Genomic DNA, 26,859 nt, shown 5'->3' with positions numbered 1-26,859 from the left:
GGGGAAATTAGAGGATCATCATCTCTGAATCAAGCGCCAACAGCCATCCATCAAGTTAGAGGCCAGCATAGATGTCTGATCAAAGGCACAAGTGTCTGGGTGCTTGAAAGCGAGGGAAATTGTCCAATGAAGTCCCAAGAGATAAGGCCAATGGCAGTGTCTGCAATTGCGTTCTACCTCTTTCCTATCATAGTGGGCCTGCTTCAGTAGCTGTATCCATTGATTTTCACTTGCCACCTGCCTTTATTTATACTTGTAGGAAGGCTTATTTACTGTCACTACCAGTTGGAGGTACAAAGGAATTTTAATTCTGTTATTCCTCGATCATCGATGCAACTTTCCTCACCTGTACTTGGTAATGATGATGGTAGTAAGAAACACATTTGGTTCAATTTAATTTAACCCTTAGCCTCATTTAATCATTCTAACAATTTTTGTATAGGTGATTTACAATTTTGTGTTAGTTTTTGGTATACAGCAAAGTGATTAGTTATATATATATATATTCTTTTTCATATTCTTTTCCATTATGGTTTATCACAGGATATTGAATATAGTTCCCTGGGCTATACAGTAGGACATTTTTGTTTACCCCTCCTATATATAATAGTTTGCATCTGCTAGCCCCAAACTCCCAATCCATCCCTCCCCCATGCCCCCTCCCCCTTGTCAAGCATAAGTCTGTTCTCTATGTCTGTCAGTCTGTCTAACAATTTTTTAAAAAAGCTTAATTCAGACCCTTTAGGCTCAATTCTCAGTCTTTCCGATTCCACTCTGCTGTTCTCCAAGATGGCACGTGGGGTATGAGCTTTGTGGAGGAGGCTCTATGACCACTTGGCTTTGGAGGAAAGGGTTGCCCAGCCTCGCATTGATTCCCGGTGCATCATGCCTGGCACTTGCTGACGTATGTTTGGTGTGGTCTCATCCTGGCCACTCCGCCGTATCCACCGGCGACATCTGTGACTGATAATTTCATGGTCTAGTATTTCTCAAACCTGATCAGAGCCTCGCCAGCTTGCTTCTAACATTTGCAGCGTCTGGGAGAAGACTACCATGATACATCAATATAAATATAATATAAATATAATATAAATATAAATCAAGCTAACACACTTTTAAGTATGCTCTATTCCCTTACCTTGACAAGTATGCATTTATAATAACAAAATTTAAAAAATATTTAAAGCAATGGCTTTTATATGTCTGAACATTGACAAAATATTGAAGACAAATTTATTTATTGTACACACGCCTGAGTGTTCTCTTGATGGGTTGGTGATAGTTGGATGACTAATAAAAATACATAATTCAATATATTATTACATATTCATTTCATAAATTTATTTTTCTTTATTTCATTTCAGCTGACTCCCTAATAATGTCATGATCAAGATTTTCATAACTTGGTTCCATTTATAGCAATGCCAGATGAGGCAACCTTTCCTGAATCATTATAATTTCAATATATTTTCCCTTTGTTTCAGTTTAGAGAACACTTGCTCTGCTGAGGGAGTAGCAACCAGAATGTCAATAAAAATCTTAAAGCAATATTTGATTTGGAATGAATCCATGAATTTTACATATGTTCACACATTGTAATGAAGTTGTGTGTGATAAAACTGTTACTAAAGAAATTATTAAATTTCATCATATAAATATTATTACTTACATTACTAATGATTATCACCATTTCTTTAGATCCATACGGTTTACCTTACATTTTTCTTATTTCAAGTTTTCAATTTATGAGTGTATTTTTAAAAATAAAATTAACTGTATTCTACTCAATATATTCAACTCTCTCTTTCGTGGAGACTATACCTTGATCTATAATGGCCCGAAAATAAACTCTGTAGAAATAGTTTGGAGATTATTTCTGCATAAATTTAATTCACAGTCAAGCCAACAATCTTGCTTCCTTATTCTCATTTTCTTATTTTTTATTGAAATGTCACATTTTTGCACATTGCATGCGCAGTTTCTTTCAATTCAGGCATACCATGTTTTTCTAAAATTTTAAAAAGTAATTTTAATTTTTTTAAAGGTGAAATAACCAAAGTTAATTATGTTGAGGTTGTTGTTGTTGTTTTGCTAACATTTATAATAAGCCATATTTCAAACCACATACTGTGGACAGTGCAAATTCAAAATTAATTTTGTTTTCCTACAAGGTCACAATTCACTCCTCATTTGAACATCTCTTGAGCATCTTGTGTTGTTTTGCTTAGAATTGTGTATACTAAAGTGCTTTTAAGATCAACATTAGCACATGTAACTGGTCAGAATGGCCATCATCAAAATGTCTACAAACAATAAATTCTGGAGAGGGTGTGGAGAAAAAGGAACCCTCCTACACTGTTGGTGGGAATGTAAGTCGGTGCAGCCACTATGGAGAACAGTATGGAGGTTCCTTTAAAAACTAAAACTAGAGTTACCATGTAATTCAGAAATTCCACTCCTGGGCATATATCTGGACAAAACTATAATTCGAAAAGACACATGCACCCCAATGTTCATTGCAACACTATTTACAATAGCCAAGACTTGGAAGCAACCTAAGTGTCCATCGACAGATGAATGGATAAAGAAGATGTGGTACATATATACAATGGAATAATACTCAGCTGTGAAAAAGAATGAAATGATGCCATTTGCAGCAACATGGGTGGACCTAGAGGTTATCATACCAAGTGAAGTAAGCCAGACAGAGAGAGAGAAATATCATATGATATCACTTATATGTGAAATCTAAAAAAATGATACAAATGAACTTACTTACAAAATAGAAATAGACTCACAGATTTCAAAAACAAACTTATGGTTACTGAAGGGGAAAGGGGGTGGGGAGGGATAAATTAGGAGTTTCGGATTAACATATGCACACTACTATATATAAAATAAACAACAAGGACCAACTGTATAGCACAGGAAACTCTACTCAATATCTTGTAATAACCTATAAGGGAAGAGAATCTGAAAAAAAATATATAAGCAACAAGGACCAACTGTATAGCACAGGAAATTCTACTCAATATCTTGTAATAACCTACAAGGGAAGAGAATCTGAAAAAAAATATATAAGCAACAAGGACCAACTGTATAGCACAGGAAACTCTACTCAATATCCTGTAATAACTTATAAGTGAAGAGAATCTGAAAAAAAATAAACAACAAGGACCAACTGTATAGCACAGGAAGATCTACTCAATATCTTGTAATAACCTATAAGGGAAGAGAATCTGAAAAAAAATAGATATATATGTTTGTATAACTGAATCACTTTGCTGTACACCTGAAACTAACACAACATTGTAAATCAACTGTACTTCAATTAAAAAAAACACATCAGCACATGTTTCACCGACATCTCTCCCCCTTAGGTGTATCCAGAAAACAGTGTCCATGCGCTATGGTTGTTCCAAAGAGCATCGTTGCTGTGATGCAGCTGCAGCCCTTTCTCCCTCTAGCCAAACACACCTGCTGTTAGTACTGAACTTGGTTCCAAGTGCTCTGGGATCATGGATTGGCACTTGAAAAGTGAGAAAATGGACACTTAGCACTGCTAAGAAATGACCCTGCATTACACAAGAATTCTATCGTATTTCTTGCTGACAAGAAGGATTTGATACACCAAGTGCTTCCTCTGCTCAAAAAACCCCCACTTGGAAGCCATGTCCATCTGTATCACCATCAGTGGACCACCTCCCACCTTCACAGCCCTGGGAAGCGGTCCTCGTGCTTTGAGGACTTAGAACATGAAAGGTGTCTCCCTGGGACCCGAACAGTGTTGTCCTGAAAGCAGGTGTCTGGGGTTATGGTCCTGCTGTCCAGCCCTGAGCCCTCCGTCCCAAACGATGGAGGTACCCATGTGTTCTCACCCCACAGAGCTATCCAGGCAGGCACATGGCCTTTTTTGACCCTGGGAATGTGTCCTTGGAAGAATTAGGAACATTCTCATGTTCTAGTTTTTCATTTCTATATTCCATAGGAAATAAGATTTGCTTGGTGGTGCATGTTATTCTTAACGATTATGTGATTTAATTCTGAATAGTTTATTTTTATTCCTTATTAAACCAGTGTATCTGCTTGTGTGTGTGTGTGTGATATGCTCTACCTTTAAAGTATGGTCTAAAGTTGGGACTGGGGCCTGGAACCTTCCCCACGGACTCAGCCTGACCCCTGGTCTTATAGATGCTGCAGAAACGACTTTTTCCTCAATCATGCTAACCTCTCGGGCTTATTGTCCTATTGCATAATTCTACTCTTGATGTCAGAAATGAAATAATGATTTTATGTGTACTCTTCCTTTTTGATTCTCTTACAGCTGTAGTTAAGCTTGAACGCACATCGTAATCACCTGGATTGCTGATTTAAACGCACACTGCTGGAATTCACCCTCGGAATTTCTGATTCTGTGGGGCTGGGGAGGGGTCTGAGAAATTTCATTTCTAATGAGGGGTTTCCTGGGTGCTGATGCTTCTGGCCCCGGGACCACACGCAGAGACACTTGTGTCTGCAGCAATCCCATCACATCTACCTGACACCCCACCCCAGCAGATGGATACCTTGGGCTGACCAGAGAGAAGGTGTATGTGTGTGGAAAGACAAAACAGGAAGGCACATGAAGTTTGTTTCCCCAAATTTTGCCTCCTTTAGCAAATTCACTGAAGAGTACTAGACCTAAATAACTCCTTATTTAAGTAGACCATAGTTAACAATATGAGGTTTAAAAGAAAGCATCATTTCTGCTTTGGATCTGGACACTAGCTAACTCTGCTAAGAGACAAATACTTGTCTTTGCTTAAATGGGATTTCCATGACCTATTCTTTCTCCACCATAATTTACCATACTGTAATATTTGAAAAACATCTGAGTTTTTTCCCCTAAGTTTTGTGTTTTAATTATACTTAATTGAAATGTAGCATAAATGTATCTTTCTGCCTTGGAAGATTTTCTTTCCCTTTTTCATGGTAGCATCAGAGTGACATCACTGATCGCTTAATTATGACTCCCTTTGGGGGAAAATGTTAATGAAAATACTTAAGAGCACCAAGAAGCGTTTTTCAGATTTGAACGCCAAGTCACTCTATAGCCAATCTTGTCTTTTTAAAGATGGAATCATGCCCCTCACTAAGTCTTTCCATAACAGACCTTTTGGAGCTTCCATTTTAAAAGGGATTTGTGTGGGTGAGGAAGACATTTAGTGCATTCTACATCAATCTTGCTCTATCTGCTTTCATAATAATCCATAATTGCAGATCTACAGACATTATAAATCATATAAAACCAGAAGTAGTGCTAAATTACTTTGTTTTTCCAAGTCTCCTTGCTAGATTAAAATTTTTTTTACAGCTTCCTCTTTTAAATAGGGGCTCCTCTTTCTTCCTCATGAGGCCGAAGAGGCTGGCACAAGCCACCAACTCCTTCTAGCACCGAGTGTCCCGTGCATCTTCAGGTGTGACTAGCCCAGTCAATAATTGTGAACATGACTTTGAATTCATCTCTGTCCCCACCCCACCCCGCCGCCACTTAGCTTTCTCTCTTCCTTTTGTCCCTATAAGTGATATGCTAATACATCTCATAAATGCACTGCTGTTCTCAGCTGTAGAAGATTCTCCCACTGAAAAGGCAGCGAGCTAATTAACGCAGCCACCGGAACAGCAAGGGCTGCCGTCCCCCTGGATGCACGTCAGGACACTTTGAACAAGAAATGACCATTTGCAGAAAGCATAGAACTTCAAGAGAGCATACACACACAATGGGACAGGGTAAGAAGATGGGGGTCACAATATCCTGAACCTCACCTTGTCAAAGTAAGCATCGCCCCACAGATCAGATGGGAGGTGGTGTATAGCATGGCAAGGGTTCACCATCACTGGCTTCTTAAATATTCATAAGAGAGATTGATTTGGGAGGCAGGGAGAGAGATTGATACAAAAGATGAAAACACGCCTGCCCAAACCATTAACACACGCAGACAGGCAAGCTAACTTGCTTATTGCCTACATATGACAATATATCACTATTGATCATCCTGAAGATGTTTAGAAACATTTCAGGAAGTTTAGAAGTCCCAATCTGAAATTTATTTTCATGCCTTTACAAAGGTTGGCAAATTTGCAAAAGGCTGCAATCTTTTAGGAAATGAACATGAAACAGTCACTTTTCTATTTTTAGTAAGGACAAAAATACAGGGATTTTTATCTTCTCAGGGTAAGATTTGATTCTGGATATTAAGTGTGATTTTAAAAAAACTATGAGTACACATCATGCCTTCCTTTCCATTAATCAGTAGAAGAAAATGAAAATTTATTTCTTGCCTGATTGGAAAAAAATCGGTTTAAAGTTTTAAATGATGGAATATGTATCTCTGCATTTTTTGGTAATTTTATGACTTTTGAGCACCTTTTATCTTGAATATTCTTCCCAATATCTGCTTTGAATTAAATCACAGTGTAGTCTTTAGATGCCCCAAATCTTCGATTATAGAACTGTTTTTATTGTGACAACTCTACATATTTTTAGTTAAAAAAAAATTCTAGTAATCTTCAATGTAGAATTTACATTATTTAAACTCTCAATTGAAGATATAGGTTTGTAGGCTCCATTTTAATTTTTGTGGAAAACTTTTGTTAATTTTGAACTATGTCCCAAATACTCCAAAGAGTGCGGTAAGGAAATGAACGGAGGGAGGCTGACGACACGTGAGCCCTGAAGTCCAGCTCCAGCTGCGCAGCGTGGGCGTCAGGCAGAGCTGCTCCGCTCGGCCGCCTCCCACCCGCTCTGGAGAGACGTTACTTGCTCTCTTCTAAATAGAGAGGACATTTTACTTCCATTTGGAGGGTTCAAAACTAGGGACAGTTTTACCTCACGGGACTGCATGAAGTAAGGTGTGCAATTTGGTGTCCCAAGTTTAAACAATAAAAATTGCAAAATAACTGAATTAAAATTAACGATTCAGCATTTTTTTCCTATTGCCAAAAAAAAAAAAAAAAAAAAAAAAAAAATTAGTGGGAGGAAAGATAGCCAGAGATGATAATCAAGTCAGGATACAGAAGACAGGACCTTAGTTTCCGTCCAGAGGGACCGCCATCTTTTAATACAGTCACTTAAAAATACATGCATTGCTACATTTTTCATTAGCCTTAATTTTTTCATCAATCATGTTAATTTATACGGAGGGCACTTAATAATAGCTAATTAACACTTATGACTTTTGAAATTAAAAGACCTTTGGAGAGATTACTGCTGATTGGGGAAAGGATTTTTTTTTTTTTTTTTGTTCTTCTCATTTTAGAAAAGAAAGAGAAAGAGCAAGAAGGTAGGGGGCTTGGTGTGTTGAGAAGAGAGTCCATCTCCTGCTTCTCTGATCATCCAGCAGCCAATAATGATACTGTATGGGTCTATGCAGGCACAGTGATGTCCTTTGACACAGCCCTAGAAAAACAACACGATTGAGCCTCCTTGGTTTCAAATTAAATACATCAAAACTCAGGATAATCTTTAGATTGAGACCAAAATGAAATTTATCAATGACCAAAAATGCTGTCAGAAGTAAATAAAAAAATAATAATCAGGTGTAATTACTCTGTTGGAGTAAAATAAAGCACATTAAAAATCAAAATTTACCAAGTTGAAATAATATTGAAAGCTTTAGGGAGAAACAAACTGTACAATTAACTTAGTGATCAGCAGAGGTGTCTGAGCTGTATTTTCTGTATGTCACATTAGTCAGTTGTGCTTGCCTGTATCTTTCCTTTGTATCCTAGTATTTCAGGTCATGATCTCTGTATTAAGAAAGTAGATTTTAACTGCGTCCTTTTTAGTATGTACAAAATGCCTTTGGTCGAATACTTGTTTTATGTGATTAGGCTGTGTGTGTATATGTGAGTATATATACATGCATAAATATACTATTATATACAAATACTATGTATGTAGAATTTGCATATATTTATAGTATTTTACATCTATATTTATGGACATACCCGAATATATTTATAGACATACCTATCTATAAATAATATTTTAATTTAAAAATTTTATCCACCAGTAGATGTCTCCCTTCCCTGACTGACTGTTTATCACTAGGACTGCTGAGGTTTTCACCAAATCTGGTTTTTGTATGAATTGAGAAATTAAGGTTTTCAATATAACGCATCTCCCACCCAATCTGTGTTTTAAATGCCTATTGTGTATGGTGTATCCTTCAACTGACAATGTTGCATAGGGGCATTGTAACTTTAAGAACATTACACAACAGATTTGCATCTCTCTCAGATCCTTTGAGTATCTCCGTTTTGACTAAAGGTCTACATGGGGCCCAGAATGCGAAACAACTTTCTCAAAGTACCTAAACTAACTTCAGGCTAAGTCAGACAGAGAAAGACAAATATCATATGATATCGCTTATATGTTGACTCTAAAAAAAATGAAACAAATGAACTTATTTACAAAACAGAAACAGACCTACAGACTTAGAGAACGAACTTATGGTTACCAGGGGGAAAGAGTGGGGGGGGGGGAGGGATAGACTGGGAGTTTGGGATTGACATGTACACACTACTATATATAAAACAGATAACCAACAAGGACCTACTGTATAGCATGGGGAACTTGGCTCAATATTCTGTAATAACCTAAATGGGGAAAGAATTTGAAAAGGAATGGATACTTGTATGGGTATAACTGAATCATTTTGTTGTACACCTGTAATTAACACATCATTGTTAATCAACTATACTCCAATATAAAATAAAAATTAAAAAAAACTAACGTCAGAGGATGTATGAATCTAAAAACTCTGCAGTTCGAATAGGGATTAAAATGTATTTCTGAATTTTAACATCTACTTGAAAATTGTACAAATTGAGCTATAGGTAAGGATGAAAATGTTGACTCACTTCTTGGGAGAGCCTTTAGTTTGCTATTCAAAAGGTGGAACACCATTTCCAAATATATTTACGTTATCCGTGTTAATTGTAAAGCATTTAGTGCAAGTTGTAATTGAGGGGAGAAAATCCACACATTGAAAAACTAGTCATCCCCGTGCTGAAAATTTTCTCTAGAAACATTGTGAGAAGGCAAAAATTTTGAGTCATTCTTTAGGTGCCTTTAACACTGTTTCCCCCTTTCCCTAGTTTACTTCTTCCATTTTCTATGTGTTGCTTGTGAGGATTTGGTCTCATCTACTCTGTTATCTTTCTCGTGAAGTGCTCTTATCAGATATTGTATGTAGTGATCTCTCGGCAGCATCTTTCTAAGTCCCTCTCCCACCCAGCTAGCATCTCCTAACACATTTAGAGCTACTTTTGGTAGGGCTAGAAAATGAGGCTAACCTTTTCTCTTCAGTGGTGAAGCTTATTCTCTGCCAGGACAGTTACAGCAGCGGCTAACACAGCTTTCTTTCATCCTGTATTCATTTGGTAGAATGTTGTGGCAGCTAATACACTCAAGGGCTTGTCTGTTTCAGGGTCATACTACCAACAAAATATAGCACATGGTCTATGGTTTTGAGTTAGTTCGGGCTTGAAACTTTTTGAGAATTTCATTATAATCCTTTAGAGCTGCACCATCCATACAGTAGCCTCTAGCCGTATGTGACTCCTTAGATTTAAATTAATTAAAATTAAATAAAATTTAAAATTCATTTCGTCAGTCACACCAGACACATCTCAAACACTCAGTAGCCGCATAGGGCTAGTGGTTACTGTTTTGGACCGCAAAGAGGTCGAACATTCCCATCATCATTGTAAGTTCCATTGGACAATGCTGCTTTAGATAACTGGGGAAAACCATCTGGAGTTCCAAAACCCACAATTTTGCATCACAACATGGAAGAATGGTTATTTGATTCACAGCCTTGAACTCTAGAAAAGAGGTCCAATGGAGCTGGAAGAAACTTTAGAAATTGTCTGAGATGAACCATGTGTTTTTACAGACCAAAGGGAGGGTAGATTTGGGGTGGAGCTAGTGACTCATCAAAAGTTCCCTAATGGTTACTGTCATATATTTCATAACTTTATATTGTGCTTTTTCTCACAATGGTGGCTTATAATAAGTTGTCCACTAGGATTTTAAAAGTTAACACAATGTTAACATAGTAAATTACTAGCTTATCATCCTTCTTTTCTCCACCACCAAGCTCCTTGAGAGTCTGTATTCAGGCTTCCTCTTCGCTCCTGCCTGTTTACTCTGGAATCTCCTGATATACAGCTTCAGCCCACAGTGATGTTACCAAGTCTAAGCTCCTACTTCTCACTGCAAGACAGGCCAATAAATTGAGAGACGAGTTGTCGGGGCAAGGAATGGCGACTTTATTCGGAAAGCCAGCTGACTGAGAAGATGGTGGACCAGTGTCCCAAAGAACCATCTTCCTGTGGTCTGGATGTTAGTTTCTTTTATAGAACAAAGAGTAGGGAGGTGAGGAGGTAAAGTAAAAAGGCCATAAGTTATTACAAATATTTCCTGGTTTTGACCAGACTCTGGAGGGTATGTGTTAATTTCTTCTTTCCTGCAGCCATTCACAGGTGAGCTGGGTCAGGATATTTCCTGTGAGCTGAACAAAGGTAATTTAGTTTAACACTCAGGCCTGGGAGGTGGGGGTTCCTGGAGATGGGCCATTACTGTCTACTTTAAGCTCTAGGGAGCATCCCTTTAGTGATTAACTTGTAACAGAAGCAATAGAATACAAAGGTTAAAGTAAAAGAAACAGATCCTATATGGAGTCAGATTTGTTCTTCTCTATTACAGTAAGTCACTAAAATTTCTCTGCCAAGGCCATCAATAACACCTTAGTCACTAAATCCAAAGGCTATTTCTTATTTTGTAATCTATTTTTGAATTCTAGTTTTTAATCTTGGAACAATGAAGAGCAGTTGGCTGTGTGCTCCTTCTTTCTTCTCTTTTCCCCTCAGCCTTATCTTCTGCTCTGCTGTCCTATCCTTCTTGTCTCCCTCTCCGGTTCCTATTCCTTCCTCTCTTCATCTCCTAAATGGGGCCATTTAAGAACCCATTGTTTTCCTTATTATGGTTCTCCCTAAACTCTCTCCCTTGGTGAATTTACCGAATGCAGAACTTCAGCTACCGTCCAGGTGACTGACCCCCCACCTGCAACTCTAGCCCTGACCCGTTTGTCTGTTGTGAGCTTGGGTGCCATGGCAGCTGCCCCACAGGAACTCACATTCAACACCCGTAGAGCTCTAACGGGTTCTCTTTCTTCTCCAGTCCACTTTTTTCATAATGTGTCGTATTTTTGTTAAAGACACAATAATTCTTTGAGCTACCCAGAATTGAAGTCTTAGGGCCAGCTCTGCCTCCTACGGATGACCAGCCATCCTGGTTTGTCCAGGAGTGAAAGATTACCCAGGAGCAGGACTATTTGTGCTGAAAAGGCAAAAGCTCCTGGCAAACCCAGGTTGGTCATGTTACTTGCTCTTCTTTTGTCTCCCAGAGCTAATCAGCCATCAATTTGCTTCATCTCCAGTTCCATCTCTGCTGTGATGTCCATGCCATGAATAATGGAAACCATCTTCCCTTTTCCTAGGATCTGTGGCCTTTTGAGAGCCATTGAATTTTAAGACAACATAATGGCACATTATTTTCTCCGCCCAAAAGAGATCAGAAAAGGCATTGTCCAAGTCCAGTGTAGAGACATCTTTTTACCAAAATCATATAACTTTGCCAGTTGCCTCCCAAGCCAATTTGGTTTCCATAACCATGTAATTAAAAGAGTTAGAAGGAGAGAGTTCTGGTCCTTTCTCATCCAGAGGCATCATCTCATCCTCTGGTTTTCAATGCCATGGATATGTTCTGAAAATTGAGTTACTATATGTTTATATTTTAGTGGAGCTGGTTCCTATCCAGAAAAGTCTGGAAAGAAATAATTGTTTTAGAATGCAGTTACTCTTTCTAGCCTTTTCCTGGACAGGATCCAGCTAGTTCCAAGATGGACATCATCTCTCTCCTCTAAATTTTCATAATATTTTATATGCATCTTTCATGGTGTTTCTTATTTTCTTATCTTGTGTATTTAACATTCTTCTGTCCACGTATGTCTTTGACACTCTTTCTAAATCCCTTCTTTGAGTTTCTCCTCCTTTATTCGGTACTTCAGTTGGAATTTCCCAGGGCTCAGTCCTGAGTCCCTGCTTCATCTCTTTTCACACTGTCTTTTTCAGCAATTTTACCCTTCTCCCTAACTTCAGTTAATGCCTATAAATGACAACATCCAAATTTATCTCTTCATTTCAGACTCTTTTATGCTAAGACCTATATATCTTACAGCTTGCATGACACCTCCACTTGAATATCATATAGCATCTCAAATTTAACAACTGTAATGCTGGACAGTTCCTTCAGGATTTATTGCTGCTCCAGTAGCAATATCCCAGCTATCGCAATATCCCAGCTATCACAGTATCACAGCCCAGCTAATGACACCACCATTTACCCAGTTTCTCCTGCCAGAATTCAGAGCATCATCCTTTCCCCATCAAGTCGTATGAAGTCCTGTGGATTCTATCTCCTAAAATGCATCTTGAATCCATATCTTTATCCCCACCATCATGATCACAATCAATCACCCACTTATTCAGAAACACCTTCTTTGATTACTCAATAGTAAGTAGACTTTCCATGCATATTCCTCATAAGAACTTTACTTTTTCTTCATAGAATTTATCCTTATCTGCAGCCATATAGTTACCTGTGTGGTTATGAGTGTTTTCGTTTCATCATTGGTCTGTAAGCTCTGTGAGCATAGGATTTATGTCTGCTTTGATCACGTTTGCATCCTCAGCTCCAGCCCAGTGCTCACGACAAGCTTTTGTTGAATAAATGAATGAATAAATAAGCCTTACAGGAAGTTTTTCATATTAGTATTTGCCTATCACTGAATAAACCTTGCCTCAAAACCTTGTGCCAGAGATAATAACCAATAAAAATCTAATTGTCAAGTGCACAGAAAAACAGTAATGTATTTATAAGCTTAATTGTGCATGATCATCTCTGTTGAATAACCTGTGTGGAGTGCTTTTGAGCTTTCGGGTATCATTTCTTTAGTTAAATAACATTTAATGAAATTATTATTTATTAGTCAGAACAAAATCCATATTTGTAGTCTGTGATTCCTCAGATTTTTGTTCTCATAAACTGGGAGATAATTTAAAAAGACAGAGTCCAGAAAAACTCACAAAAACAGAGCATCACATAATGGTGAGTTGTTTCCTGTTTTACATTTTGTAAGGAATGTATATTCCTTTTACCTGCCCTTTGGCTTCCCTAGTATTTGGTTCAGAATGGGCTGCCAGTCATAAGCTCCTGCTCCTCTGTGTGCATGCAAGATCCAATCAAAGCCAAACAGATTCTTTTTCTCAGGAAAAGAAGAAAATCTTGAACAAAGATATTTGTTCTTGGAAGGAGGCTGGAGATTGTTGTCCAGTGGCAATGTCCGTCGGAGACGGTCCAGGCTTTCTGGTCACTGAGATTCCTGTCCTGATTTTTCAGTTCTTCCTCTAATTCTGAAAACTATAAGGAAACATTCCAACATATATCTTTTTATTGCGCAGAATTATTTTCCACTGCTTACAAGCAAAGAACCTCGCTGTAAATTGTATGAGCATTGGAAGATGTACACAATAAAAATCTCACAAATAAAATCACTACTAATCCAGAGTTAATGACTAACTAAACACAGTCTAGCATTTTTTTTTATTTAGAGGGGCTTTGATAAAAAATAAACAATGATGAAGATTATAGAAGATAATAGCTAACATAACTAAAGGCAAAAAAAGTTTCTAATTACCTTCACAGTATCTATTTACATGAAAAGGATACAGACAGATAACACATTTATTTTCTTTTTATTGAGTATTGTATGTTTGGAGTATTGTAAAGACTCACCAAAGAGTACTTCTGCCTTCAGAGAACTTGAGTCTAGTAGACTAGAAACTTACCCAAACACAAGCAATTACAAGAAGGAAGGGAAAGAGCATTTTACAGATATTCAATATTGTAGTGTTCACTGCAATGATGGGAGAGAACTATTATTATTCTCTACTTCACAGATGAAGATTATAAGGTTCAGAGTGTCTAAGTAGATTTTCTTTCTTTTTTTTTTTTTTTTTTGGCCACACCGCACGGCTTGTGGGATCTTAGTTCCTGGACCAGGGATTGAACCCAGGCCATGGCAGTGAAAGCACCGAGTCCTGACTACTGGACTGCCAGGGAACTCCCTAAATTTTCTAAGCTCACAAAATTAGCCAATTACTGAGCCCAAATTTCAAATATTGACCCATGCTTTGTCCACACTGCAATGAGATTTCTAAGTACAATGAGATTTCTAAGTGGAAATGGTTAAAGGTTAGGTGACTATAGAAAAGTGAGAGATTTCTTCCAACCCCAGCAATGTTAGAAATCTTCAAGGAGGTGGGAACTGATCTTTGGAGGTTGGGAAGATTTTAAGTTGCAGATACAGAGAGGAAGGTCAATCCAGGTGGTGGAAAGAATATGGACAAGGAGGGGTTTAAACAAGGACCAGTGAATAATTGCTGTTTCAAGTGATGGGTATTTTAAGGGAAATATAGAGAAACATTGTAAGAAAGAGAGTTTGAGCTCAAGTCTTGGAGGACCTCAAATGTTAGGATAAAGAAGTAACTCTTCTATACTGCAAGCGTATTAGAGCCTCAACTTGGTACTGTGTCATCAACATTAAATTTGAAACTACTTTATACACTATATTGCATTTTAAAATATCCTGTTTAGAGTAGTCATGAACTTATTCTGACAGTCACCTGTGCAACCACATCTGATGCAGATAAAACCCAGTGATGGCTTGTTGATTTATTCCTTAAACATATAGATATTACTTATTATTTAGCAGTTCCCATGGATATAATCATAAGATACTCTCTCTATCATCCATGAGCTGAGGAAAACTATATGCAAACCAGCAAAGTCCATGTGGCCAAATAACCCAAATGAAAGAGCAAAAATCGGTTGTCAGTATGACATTGATTTGTCCTCTTAAGTTGGACCCTTAGCTGGAGATGCTCCTCAGGACTTTGCTAAGACACAGTGATAAAAAACAACAACAAAAAAGACACAGTGATGAGTAGAACACTCGCACTCAATGAGGTACCTTCAAGGAAGGTGCCTTGAGGGCAGGATGGGTTCTTGGAACACACACCCATGTGGTCCTTGTGTAAACAAGTCCGTAAAAACCTATCATGTGGGACTTAATCACTTAGACATAATTTCATACTGAAGCTCTTGTTAGAAAAGACTTGGGACGTTCTCTATTACGGCACGCCACGTTGTCTTGTTTTCAGCTGAAGTTTCCTAAAACATTTTCTTCTGATAGATCCAGTGAACTGTAATTTATGCTGAATTCAAGAAGTTTTGATTTTCAGCCTCCTTCAGGTACCAAGGGGAATAGTAAGTCCATGGTTCACTTTTTTACTTCTTAATAGCTGTGGACGTGGGTATGTTTTTCTTTTAAACTCCCTATGCCTCGGTTTCCTGAATCTTTCAAATGGAGGTCATAACTTCCGTGTAATATTGCCTAAAGAGCACTTAGTTCCAAGCCTCACACGTAATAATATTTTACGATCAGGATGATAATATCAGATCTCCACTGAAAAACAATTCCCTTCTGATATCTGGTCTCCAGTCTCAACTAAGCCTGCAGCGCGACTTGGTTGTCTTTTCCTTATTCTACGTCGTAGCACCTCCCACTCTCCTCAGAACATCTAAGTGTTCACCACTCCCGTGAAGCGCCCAGAGAACCTCTCACTCTCAACAGACAACCTTGGCACCAGGCAGGAGTGGTGCTCGAGCTTCCGGTCATCCTCTGCTGTAGACACACCTGTGCTCACCTGTGCCACCTCTTTCCAGGCTCAGAAGACGGGGAGTCCTTTCTACTCTAGGCCAGCTTCTCTGTTTATGCTTTTGATGCCACTACTTCCTGATTTCCCTGAGGGTTAGCTCCTCAGTTATTTACATTTCTCTTTCTCTTTCTGACAGTGCTTTCAGCCTGTGAACATGCTTGGCTCCCTCCCTTTATATATGTATAACTTTTTTGGTCTCAGTCTGCCTATAGGAAAGGTGCTGTCTATATGTCATATGCTTACATACTCATATACATACATACATATATATTCACATAGATAGGTAGATAAATTTAGACAGATTTCTATATCTAAACATACCTCCTTGAACCTATAACTATAGCACACTCTAGTTAGTAGTTGTGTCTCTTTTTCCACTCTAAAACCTACTCTAAGCTGGTTTCCATCTCTGTGGCTCCTCTGAAAATAGCTGTCATTACAAGACTTCCTAATTGACAAATTCAAGGAAAACTTTCAGTTCTCATGTTAATTGATTACGTCAACTCTTACTGCTTAAAATGATGGTCACAGTAAAAGCCATCACCGGTATGGAAGAGTTCCTAAGTTATATCCCACAGCATAGGTGAACGATGAAGTAGGTAGACTTTGGCATGATAATGCCTGGGTTCAAGTCCCAGCTGCCCCTTGATACTGTGGGATTTTAGGTGAGTTAATGTAATTTCTCTGTCATAGCTTTCTCATTTGTATAAAGTAGACCGTAATAGTAACTTACTCATAAGGTTATTGTACAGATTAAATGAGTCAATAGAGATAAAGAACAGCATCTGGGACATGGTATGTGCTAAATAAATATTAGTTATTATTCATTTACTCTTTCTGAAAAAAAGCTTACTTAAAGACATATACGATCATCTAGTCAATAGATGTACAATCAAAATAAGGAATTCTAGATGGGAAGTTAAATATATTCAATATATATACACACACATATACATATATATACACACATACATATCTATTTTCCATTTTATACATGAAAACTAAATAACAAAACTAGGAAAACACAGAGCTAAATATAATGTTTTTAAGTTATAAAATTTAAATATAAAAATAATTCTTGAAATGCAAAATATATAATATCTTCTATTAAAAATTATTTAGGTCTCAGTTGCCTTATAAATCAAAGACACCACAAAATTTTGCCTTGATTTTTTTTAGGGAAAAGGAAAAAATTAAAATTTAAGAAAAAAAGTTATTTAGATCTAAATTCCAGATTACATCAACAAAAACTGGAGGTTCATGAAGTGGTGGGATAGGGGACTAAAAAGACTTAAATTTCTCATCTCATGTGTTTTACAATAATTAGAAACAAGTCGATCCAAATATGAGTTTTAGAAAAATAAGGTGTTCTCCATCCATAAATGAGAAAGAGATACATTCTTTCCCTACTCACAGTGTATTCCTTCCACAAATGAGATAAATCAATATGTATTTCTTCTTGTATATAGATATATTTCTCAGATATCTAATAGTACCTCGTTCTTTTTTTTTACAGTGTCCTCAGAACTTTACTGGCACAAAAGCATGAATGAATGAACAATAAAAGAATTTATTTAAGAAATTTAAAGGAGAGGGGGAGTAGATTTAAATCACACAGCAAACAACCTAATAAATCCCAGTTAAATACCATGCATCAGAATAGGAGTTTTCCTCTTTTTGATGCTCTCTCCCCTTGTAGAGCTCTGCTGCTTCTTCCTGTTTCTCCTTTCCAGTAAATCCAGTATATATTTCCAGTAAATCTCTCCTTTTTTCTTCCACAGGGGGAGTGCTCAAGGCACACTTTGACCATTCAGTGGGCTTGCCAAAGCATCTTCTCCATAAGGCTGCTCTCTCTCTTCCACAGATCACCTGTTAAGAATATATATGTCTCTCATATATACACTACCAAATGTAAAATAGATGACTAGTGGGAAGCAGCTGCATAGCACAGGGAGATCAGCTCAGTGCTTTGTGACCACCTAGAGGGGTGGGATAGGGAGGGTGTGAGGGAGGGAGATGCAAGAGGGAAGAGATATGGGGACATATGTATATGTATAACTGATTCATTTTGTTATAAAGCAGAAACTAACACAACATTGTAGAGCAACTATACTCCAATAAAAAAAGAATATATACATCTCACATCACTGATTTACATATACGTATACATAGAATATATATGTATACATACGAAAATGTTAGGAAAAACAGCACAATGTTAGTGCTGGCTGTCTCTGGTTGGTAAGATTATACATTATCTTCTTTTCTATAATTTCTTGCAAATTCAAAATTTTCTGTGATGCATACATTATGTTTTTAACCATAAAAAGACATTAAAATTGAAAACACGTTCTACATACGTTTGCCATGTCATATCTGCATTTAGAACTTTCCAGTGGTCCTTCATTGCCTGCAGGATCAGCTCTGATGTTTAGTAGAAGAGCCTCCTCTTGCTTCATCTCCTGCCTCTCTCTGACTTGTTGTTCATGTCCTAATAATACCAAATGGGGGGGTTTCCTGCACTCATCAGGCGTGTCCATGTCTCTTTGTCTTTGCGCACATGGCGACCTCCACCCAGGATACGGGTTCTCTTCTCCTGGCTACTTCCGCTATCTTCCACCCCTCCGAGCAGGCAGCAGCTCCTGGGAACTTCCCTGGGGCAGCGTCCCTGGGGCCCAACTGCATTTCACCCCTGGGAATGAAACAATGTGTGCCTTTGTCTTGATTTCCCTCTAGACAGTAAGCTCCCTAAGAGCAGGTGCATATCTTACTCATCTTCATATTAATAGCTTCTAGAATGATCTTCCAGCATGATACAAGCTGCAAAAATGGAACTAAATGCAAGTGACGCTGGTAAAAGAATTTTAGCCATCAGTGAATAGATGAGGTGGGAGAATCCTTAGCATAAAAGACTTTTTTTCTCTATTCTATGTGTGTTCATGAAACTATTTCGGTTATTCAAAGAACTGGAGCGCCAAGCACCGAGGCCTAAAAATATCAGTCTTTTGAGAGATGAAACAGGTAATATTAGTGGAAAATATTACCCCTGTGTTGCGGTTCTTTGTGCCGGGGCTCCTGTCATTAGCTCTATTAATGGCAAACACAGAGGAAAGTTGGGAAGAATGTAATGTGTGAACGGACAGAATTTTAAACTTCTCTTTCTAGTGTGTTTAGGAGAATATCCTTTGCCCAAACTGCTGAGTATAGATAAAGTACTTTGTTGCTCTTTAAATCGCCCTAATCTTGAAAGCAATTAACCGTGCTTTGATAATTGAATTGATTTTTCCTTCCTCATTGAGGAGTACTGACATCGACTGGGGAACCAAAGGAAAATCTCTTGAATATCATGAAAAATGAGATTTAGTGAACAGCTTAGCATATATTTCAAATATTTTTTTAAGTGAACTTACAAAGCTAAGTCAAAAAATTAAATGGGGTTGAGTGTGCTACTACCTTATAATATCGAGTTAAAAAGGAATAAATAATTCCAGACACTTAAAAAAATTATTATTTTATATTGAAGTATAGTTGATAAACCATGTTGTGTTAGTTTCCAGTGTACAGCAAAGTGATTCACGTATCTATTCTTTATCAAATTCTTTTCCCATTTAGGTTATTACAGAATATTGAACAGAGTTCCCTGTGCTATATAGTAGGCTGGACACTTTTTTTTTAAGAAAAGGAAAGTGTAGTGTTTTCCCACCACTTTCTTATATAACGCAAGAGCAGTTCAACTAATTTGTCTCAGACTTGTCTGAGAATAGTTGCCTTTGGCTGAGACTAAGAAGGAAAAGTTTCAACAGAAAGGCAGTTATTGCTAAATGTATCAGGACTGTTAGGATGGATGGGGCTTATCAACCACATTAAGATAAAAATGCTTAACTATAGGCAGAGAAATTATATTGCTGCACTGGGTTCAAATGAGAGGACACACCTGGGGGAGTGGGATGGGGAGGGTGGGAGGGAGGGAGATGCGGGAGGGAGGAGATATGGGAACGTGTGTATATGTGTAGCTGATTCACTTTGTTATAAAGCAGAAACTAACACACCATTGTGAAGCAATTATACTTCAATAAAGATGTTTAAAAAAAAAATGAGAGGACACAGAAGTGATTCTTATTTTTGTAAAATTACAGGGACTACAGAGAACATGCTGCTATAGATTGAATGTTTGTGTCCTTCCAAAATTCGTACGTTGAAAACTCACCCCCCAAGGTGATGATATTAGGAGGTGGAGACTTTGGGAGGTGATTAGGTCATGAGGACAGAGTTGTCATGAATGGGATTAGTGCCCTTATGAAAGAGAGCTTTCTTGCCCCTTCTGCCATGTGAGGACACAATGAGAAGTTGGCAATCTGCAACCCAGAGGAGGGAGCTCCCTAGAACCAGACCGTGCCGGCATGTTGATCTTGGACTTCCAGCCTTCAGAACTATGAGCAATAAATTTATGCTGTTTATAAGCCACCCAATGTATGGTGTTTTGCTATGGCAGCCTGAATGGACTAAGACACGATTTGGTGCAACACTTTCCCACACCCGGGATGGCCAAGGCTGCCATGTTGGCAGAAGTGCTGCTCCTGGGGGAACCTGCTGCATTTTGGGCTTATTTTCTTACTCTCTGGGTTTGCTAAGTCCACTCAGAGTGTTTGTGGGGTATCCTTTAACCTGTACCCCAGGTTGCTTTGGTTCCACATCTTTGTTTCCTAACAAAACATTCTTCTGACATTGATTCAGAATTCCACTGGTTTAGAATTCAGAAAATTAGGAAGATTAAATAGCCAGACTTCTTTTTCATAGAAACACATGATGATAATTCATTTTCATAAGCACAGCTTTGAGGCACTGAAGAAACCTTGAAATACTTTATTGATAGGCAACAGATCAAGATCTTAGGGTGAGTTTTGGTGCTAAGGATAGTTTTTGAATTTATTTGCTTTGAAAATTGGTAATCCTCAGATGGTCTAAAATTTCATTCATATTATTCAACCAGCCAGATTCCCTGATGCCCAGTGATTCTAGACAAATAATCATTTGCTATACAAATGTTAGAAATTTCACTCTAAAAATTGAATTGCATGACTGGTGAGTATGAAAGTATGCATTAAAGAATCGAATTTAAATGAGCAAAATTAAATGACAATATCCTCAATTCTTTTAACTTCATAAAAGAAAGATACAATTTGGGAGGAACTCTTTAATTGCAAGGTATCTTTTGAGGACTGAATCAAACCCAGTTGAATATTTAGACTAATTTTTTCATCTCCATTAAGAACACTTTATTTATCAAACATTTATTGGGCACTTACTCTATGCATCACACTCCAAAAGCTAACTAGGAAAGAAAGACAAAAGAAGCACAAAAGTACTCATTGCATCCTACTGTGTACCAGGCATTGTGTGTAGAGTCTGCAGGGTTCTCAAGCTTGAATTCCATGACGCACCTTCCCTGTCCTCATGAACCTGAGTCCTGAGCTCTTCCTGCCCACCTGCCGTCCAGGACAGTTGTGCAATAATTAACACTCAGTATCTGACTCATCCATTCTGGAAGCCAAGCAAATACACTTCCTGTACTACCAGAAGCAGGCAATCTTGGTAAAATGGATTGTTTCAGGATACTTAATTTTCCTCTCCTGAACTAACCTGGTCAAGGCTCCTTGCTTCTTGGTCCCATGTCCTGATCAGAAAATGAAGAACTGATTCTGCTTCCCTATTGGCAACTCCCACAGTGTTTAAATGTGGCCCCTAGAGGGTCTGATCAGAAATTTTCACAAGGTTTGGTGTCCCTGACACCAAGCAGCCCTTTTGACATAGAGGGTGTTTGTGTGAAACGGTGCTGAGAGCAAGACCCTCCTAGGTTTCCTTTCTACCTCTCTCCGGTCTTAGAGGAAGAGGGTGCGCATTACCTGTCATGCCTCAGGACATACCCATTTGGACGTTCTTAAGGTTTAAAATGTCCAAAGCCAAGCCCAAGCCCAATATCCCCTCTGCACACCCCGGCCAAAAAGTCTTCGTGCTCAGAGCCACTAGCACGCTCATGTGCAGCTGAATAAATGAGGTAAATAGGCAACACAATGATTTTTTTCAAGATGAAAAATAAACTTGCTAAAAGCCACACATCTATGTCATGGGATTGGAAAATATGAACCTGGGTTCCTCTGGACTCCAGTGTTCATTTTATTACAACACACTGCAGGGCCCATTTTATGTTGTCACATTTTCTTTTTCTTAAGACTTATAATTGGAAGAAAAATCTCCTTCTCTGTTTTTTTTCCATAGGAAAACAGGGAAGAAAGATAGTGCTATCACAAATCTGAATGATACCTCACATTGATAGGGACAGAGTAAAGGGACAAAGTTGGTGATTAAAGAGTTAATCCCATTAAGGGATCATAAGTAAAGGAGAAAGTTTGGGAGGCCCCTGTAAGTTAATGATCACTCAAGAAAGCAGGTTTGCTTAACCACAAAACCATTCAACACAAGCATGAGACATGCCCCCGAACAATAAAACAATGGTGGACTGAGACCCACATCCTGCCCAGTGAGCTCAATAAGTTAATGATTCCTAGGACATGCTCCTCTGCGCACGCTAAAAACAAAAATATAAGGAAAAGGTGACATTATACTGAAACCTGAGAAGATTTACCATATTTTAGTATATGTTACCAACTTTTTGCTCATTTCCATTGCACCATGACAGTCCTGGCTTGATCATGTAGGGACAAGAAAACTTCCCTGCCTGATGTGCAGGAGAAGCTGATGATGGAAGCTTGATGTCTACTCGAGAATGAGGAAGAAGGTGGTCTTTTCCTCCTCCCAATTTTTCCTTTGATTATAAAACTGTAGCCCACTGAGTTCCAGTGAGTGGCAATTCCTTGCTCACCCACTTGGAAGACTCACAAGCATCCTATTCTAATAAATCACTTATTATCTATCATTTTGCCTCTTGCTGAGTTCTTTCTGCACTGAGACTTAAAGAACTGGAGCTCCTCGGGGCCCCCCAAGATACATCTCTGCTGTTTCAACATGGCAATGACTTTCTCATTGCCGGCGGTACCAAAAGCAGAAGTTGAGCAACCACCAACTGATGATAATGTACAGAAGATTGACATACTACATAAGAGATGACCAAGTGACTTGCCCTTGGTCCCTTTAATGCTGCTATAACGTTCCAGCAACCAGCAAGGGATAATTGCATGGACATTATGTGTCCAGCTCTGTGAAGGAAAAGGTTGAGCCAAAGGGAAAGTCAGAAGGCAGTCCTCTAATGCTAAGATGTCAACACTACCAAAAGCCATCTATAGATTCAAGGCACTCCCTATCAAGATTCCAATGACATTTATAACAGAAGTAGAAAAAATAATCCTAAAAATCTATATGGAATCACAAAAGACCCTGAAGAGCCAATACAATCCTGAGAAAGAAGGTCAAAGCTGGAGGCATCACACGTCTTGGTTTTAAGATATACTGCAAAGCAATAGTAATCAAAAGAGTGTGGTACTGGCATTAAAAACAGGCAAATAGACCAATGGAACCAAATCAAGAGCCCAGAAATAAACCCAAGCGTTTTTGGTCAACTAATATTTGACAAGGGAGCCAGGAATCCTCCGTGGAGAAAAGACAGTCTCTTCAATGAATTGTGCTGGGAAAATTGGATATTCACATGTAAAAAAATGAAACTAGACCTCTCTCTTACACCACTCACAAAAATTAACATGAAATGATTAAAGATTTACATGTAAGACCTGAAACCATAAAACTCTTAGAAGAAAACATAAGAAAAATCTCCTTGGCATGGTCTCGGCAATGATTTTTTGGATATGACTCCTAAAGCACAAAGAACAAAATAAAAAATGAACAAGTGATACTATATAAAACTAAAAAGCTTCTGCACAGAAAAAAAATATAATCAGACCCTCTAGGGGCCATATTTAAACACTGTGGGTGTTGCCAATAGGGAAGCAGAATCAGTTCTTCATTTTCTGATCAGGACACGGGACCAAGAAGCAAGGAGTCTTGACCAGGTTATTTCAGGAGAGGAAAATTAAGTATCCTGAAACAATCCATTTTACCAAGATTGCCTGCTTCTGGTAGTACAGGAAGTATTTGCTTGGCTTCCAGAATGGATGAGTCAGATACTGAGTGTTAATTATTGCACAGCTGTCTCAGACGGCAGGTGGGCAGGAAGAGCTCAGGACTCAGGTTCACGAGGATGGGGAAGGTGCGTCATAGAGTTTCAGTCTTGAGAAACCTGCATCTCACCAAAGGGCGTGTCAGGGCTCTCTGATTTGAAAATCAAATGAAATCCAGCTCCCCTCCCTTGCCCTATCCTGGAATGCTGCTTTATTCATTCTGCTTTTCATAACAATGGGAGGTGTCAAAATGAATGATGTCGAAGTGGTTATTGGAAAAGTGCCATGTAGTACATTTGTGTGATATTGTTAAAATGGAAATCAAGTCAACTTCATTAGAATGCTTAGTAGTTGCAAAATCAGGCCAGTGTTCTTTCCCAGGCTCAGTTCCCAGCTGGAAGAGTAGTTTCCCCTGCACATCTGTCCCTGCTACGAACTGTTTGAGGCAATATGGCATTTGAATATATTGGGCAACTGACAAATATTCTCAGTACACATTTTATGTCGGCTTTTCCTCCTTAGGAAGTAAGTTCTGTTCATTCGACTGACCTTGATAAAGTACAAACCTTGGCAGCATGGAGTACTATGCAAACATGATATGCCACTGCTATTCTCACCAATTATGGTTGTATAGCTATGGCCTTGGGTTTCAATTAGGCGGAGCAGTGAACCCTGGGTCAGGCGGCCTTGGGTTGCAGTGCCTGCTGCAGAGGGGGACAGAACTGTTCTTCCTACTTTGCAGGAGCCACACAGCTTGAGGAGAGCGGTCTATCCGCAGAGCAGTTGGGGTGGCCTATGTCAGGCTCCAGTGGTGAGGGTATAACTGGATTAAAAAAAGTTATGTCTGCAGCTTAACTCACAACATGGCCATGGAAGTAGCTTGGGACACACACATATGCCCACGCGCACATCCACACACATGCACAACATAGGAGCTGGTGCACAGGACAGAGAAAAAATAGGGTAGAGGTAGGATAACCAAGGTGGTTTAATGACATCAAAGTCAAGCCTGAAAGGGGGAAGGTGATTGATGGTATCAAGGGCTGCACAAAGATCAACGTTTATAAAACATTTAAAAAGTATCCCTTAGATTTGTCGACCAAATCATCAGTGACTCTAAAACAGGGGTTTGCCAACTACGGCCACTGCTTGCTATTGTATGGCCCACAAGCCAACAGTGTTTTTTGCATTTTTAGATATAAAATATTTAACTGTGATCACAGCTGCTGGAAGAGTTGAGGACATTTCCTCTTGACCTGAAAGCCTAAAATGTTTGCTATCTGGCCCTTGACAGAAATGATTTGCTTACCTCTGCTCTGAAAAGATATTCTAGGAGACTGAAAAGGGAAATTGAAGAAACATACACCAGAGGTCTTTCATCATCTCAACAACATAGGAGGACCTAGCTTGCTCCTCTCACAACTGAGTTGAGGAAGATGGGAACAGGGTTGGGAGCTTCTGGACTTTGGCTGCACACGAAAATCCTCTGAGGAGATTTTGTACATGCAGATGCCTTGGTCCTGACCTTAAGATATTCTGGTTTAATAACTGATCTGGAATGGAGCCTGGTATTTTTTAAACCCAGACAGGATAGAGTGTGAAAGTGTTACACTCTTATTGGAGAGTCACTATAAGTCATCTGGAGTTGAATGGGAGGATCCTGGAGCAAGCTTAGCTGACATTAGATTTCAACATGTTTTAATGGATTCAATCAAGACAGTTGTATTACTTTCTCCACCAATAGGTAGTGGCAAGATGGGAAGTCAGTCAACAGATATTTATTAAGTGCCTCTATTGTGTAGGGCACAGCAGAAGGATGAGGGGATGGGGTATCTTAGGGTACTGGGGAACACACCCTAAAAGGGTTAATTCTGTAGTCCGCAGTGTAACAAGAGCCAAGTGAGGTTAGGATGGAATGGACAGACAGATGGACTGATGGATGGACTAATGGATGGATGGGTGGATGGATGGATGGATGGATGGATGGAAGGATGGGTGGATTGGGAGTTCAACAGGACCACAGGACTGGAGATGAGTAGGGGGAGGAGAAGATTCAGTATACGTGAGGAAACTAGAAAAATGTGAGGATGCTGATAACAGAGAGAACACTCGTGATCAAGCTTTTTGGTGGACATGTTTCCATTTCTCTTAGGAAACGGGAAATTCCTAGGAGTGAAATTGCTGGTTGTATGGTAAATTTATATTTAACTTTTTAAGAAGCTGCTAAACTGTTTTCCAAACTGACTGCACTATTTTACATTCGTGCCAATAATATATAGGAGTCTTTTTTTAAAAAATAAATTTATTTATTTTATGTATTTATTTTTGGCTGCGTTGGGTCTTCGTTGCTGCGCGCGGGCTTTCTCTAGTTGTGGCGAGTGGGGGCTACTCTTCGTTGCGGTGCATGGGCTTCTCATTGCAGTGGCTTGCCTTGTTGCAGAGCACGGGCCCTAGGCATGCGGGCTCAGTAGTTGTTGCACACACGCTCAGCAGTCGTGGCTCGCGAGCTCTAGAGCGCAGGCTCAGTAGTTGCAGCACACGGGCTTAGTTGCTCCGCGGCATGTGGGATCTTCCCGGACCAGGACTCGAACCCGTGTCCCCTGCATTGGCAGGCGGGTTCTTAACCACTGCACCACCGGGGAAGCCCTATATGGGAGTCTTATAGACATAATTTTAGAAGGTTAAAAGAGAAAGAGGATCTAAAAATATACAAACTTGAATGTTGAAATCCATTCTCTGACATTTATAATCTTTCACATCCCCCTTTAATGGTAGGAAAAGGGGCGAATCCTGCTCCTGCTTTCCCAGGAGTCTCACTTCCCACATTGTGCTCTTTGGCTGG

At 38.9% G+C, this 26,859-nt stretch overlaps 2 long non-coding RNA genes across 2 annotated transcripts in view; both read right to left on the bottom strand.

Moving 5' to 3' along the window:
• Positions 1-442: 442 nt before the first annotated feature.
• The window catches only part of LOC309608225, a 46,617-nt gene continuing 20,200 nt past the window's right edge, over positions 443-26,859 (bottom strand). Inside the window, exons 2-4 of the long non-coding RNA XR_014232746.1 lie at positions 17,537-17,757; positions 13,267-13,528; positions 443-7,438 (exon numbers count right to left, since the gene is read on the bottom strand). This is a non-coding gene — a long non-coding RNA (uncharacterized lncRNA). The remainder of the gene's footprint in view (positions 7,439-13,266; positions 13,529-17,536; positions 17,758-26,859) is intronic.
• On the bottom strand, positions 10,200-12,701 carry LOC309608236. Its single transcript, XR_014232760.1, has 2 exons — positions 12,446-12,701; positions 10,200-12,167 (listed from the first exon to the last, which is right to left on the bottom strand). It is a non-coding gene; the product is annotated as an uncharacterized lncRNA (long non-coding RNA).

This window comes from Balaenoptera borealis, assembly GCF_965194805.1.
Source record: "Balaenoptera borealis genome assembly, chromosome: 12".
NCBI classification, from domain to species: Eukaryota; Metazoa; Chordata; class Mammalia; order Artiodactyla; family Balaenopteridae; genus Balaenoptera; species Balaenoptera borealis.
This window is presented reverse-complemented; position numbering and strand designations above follow the sequence as displayed.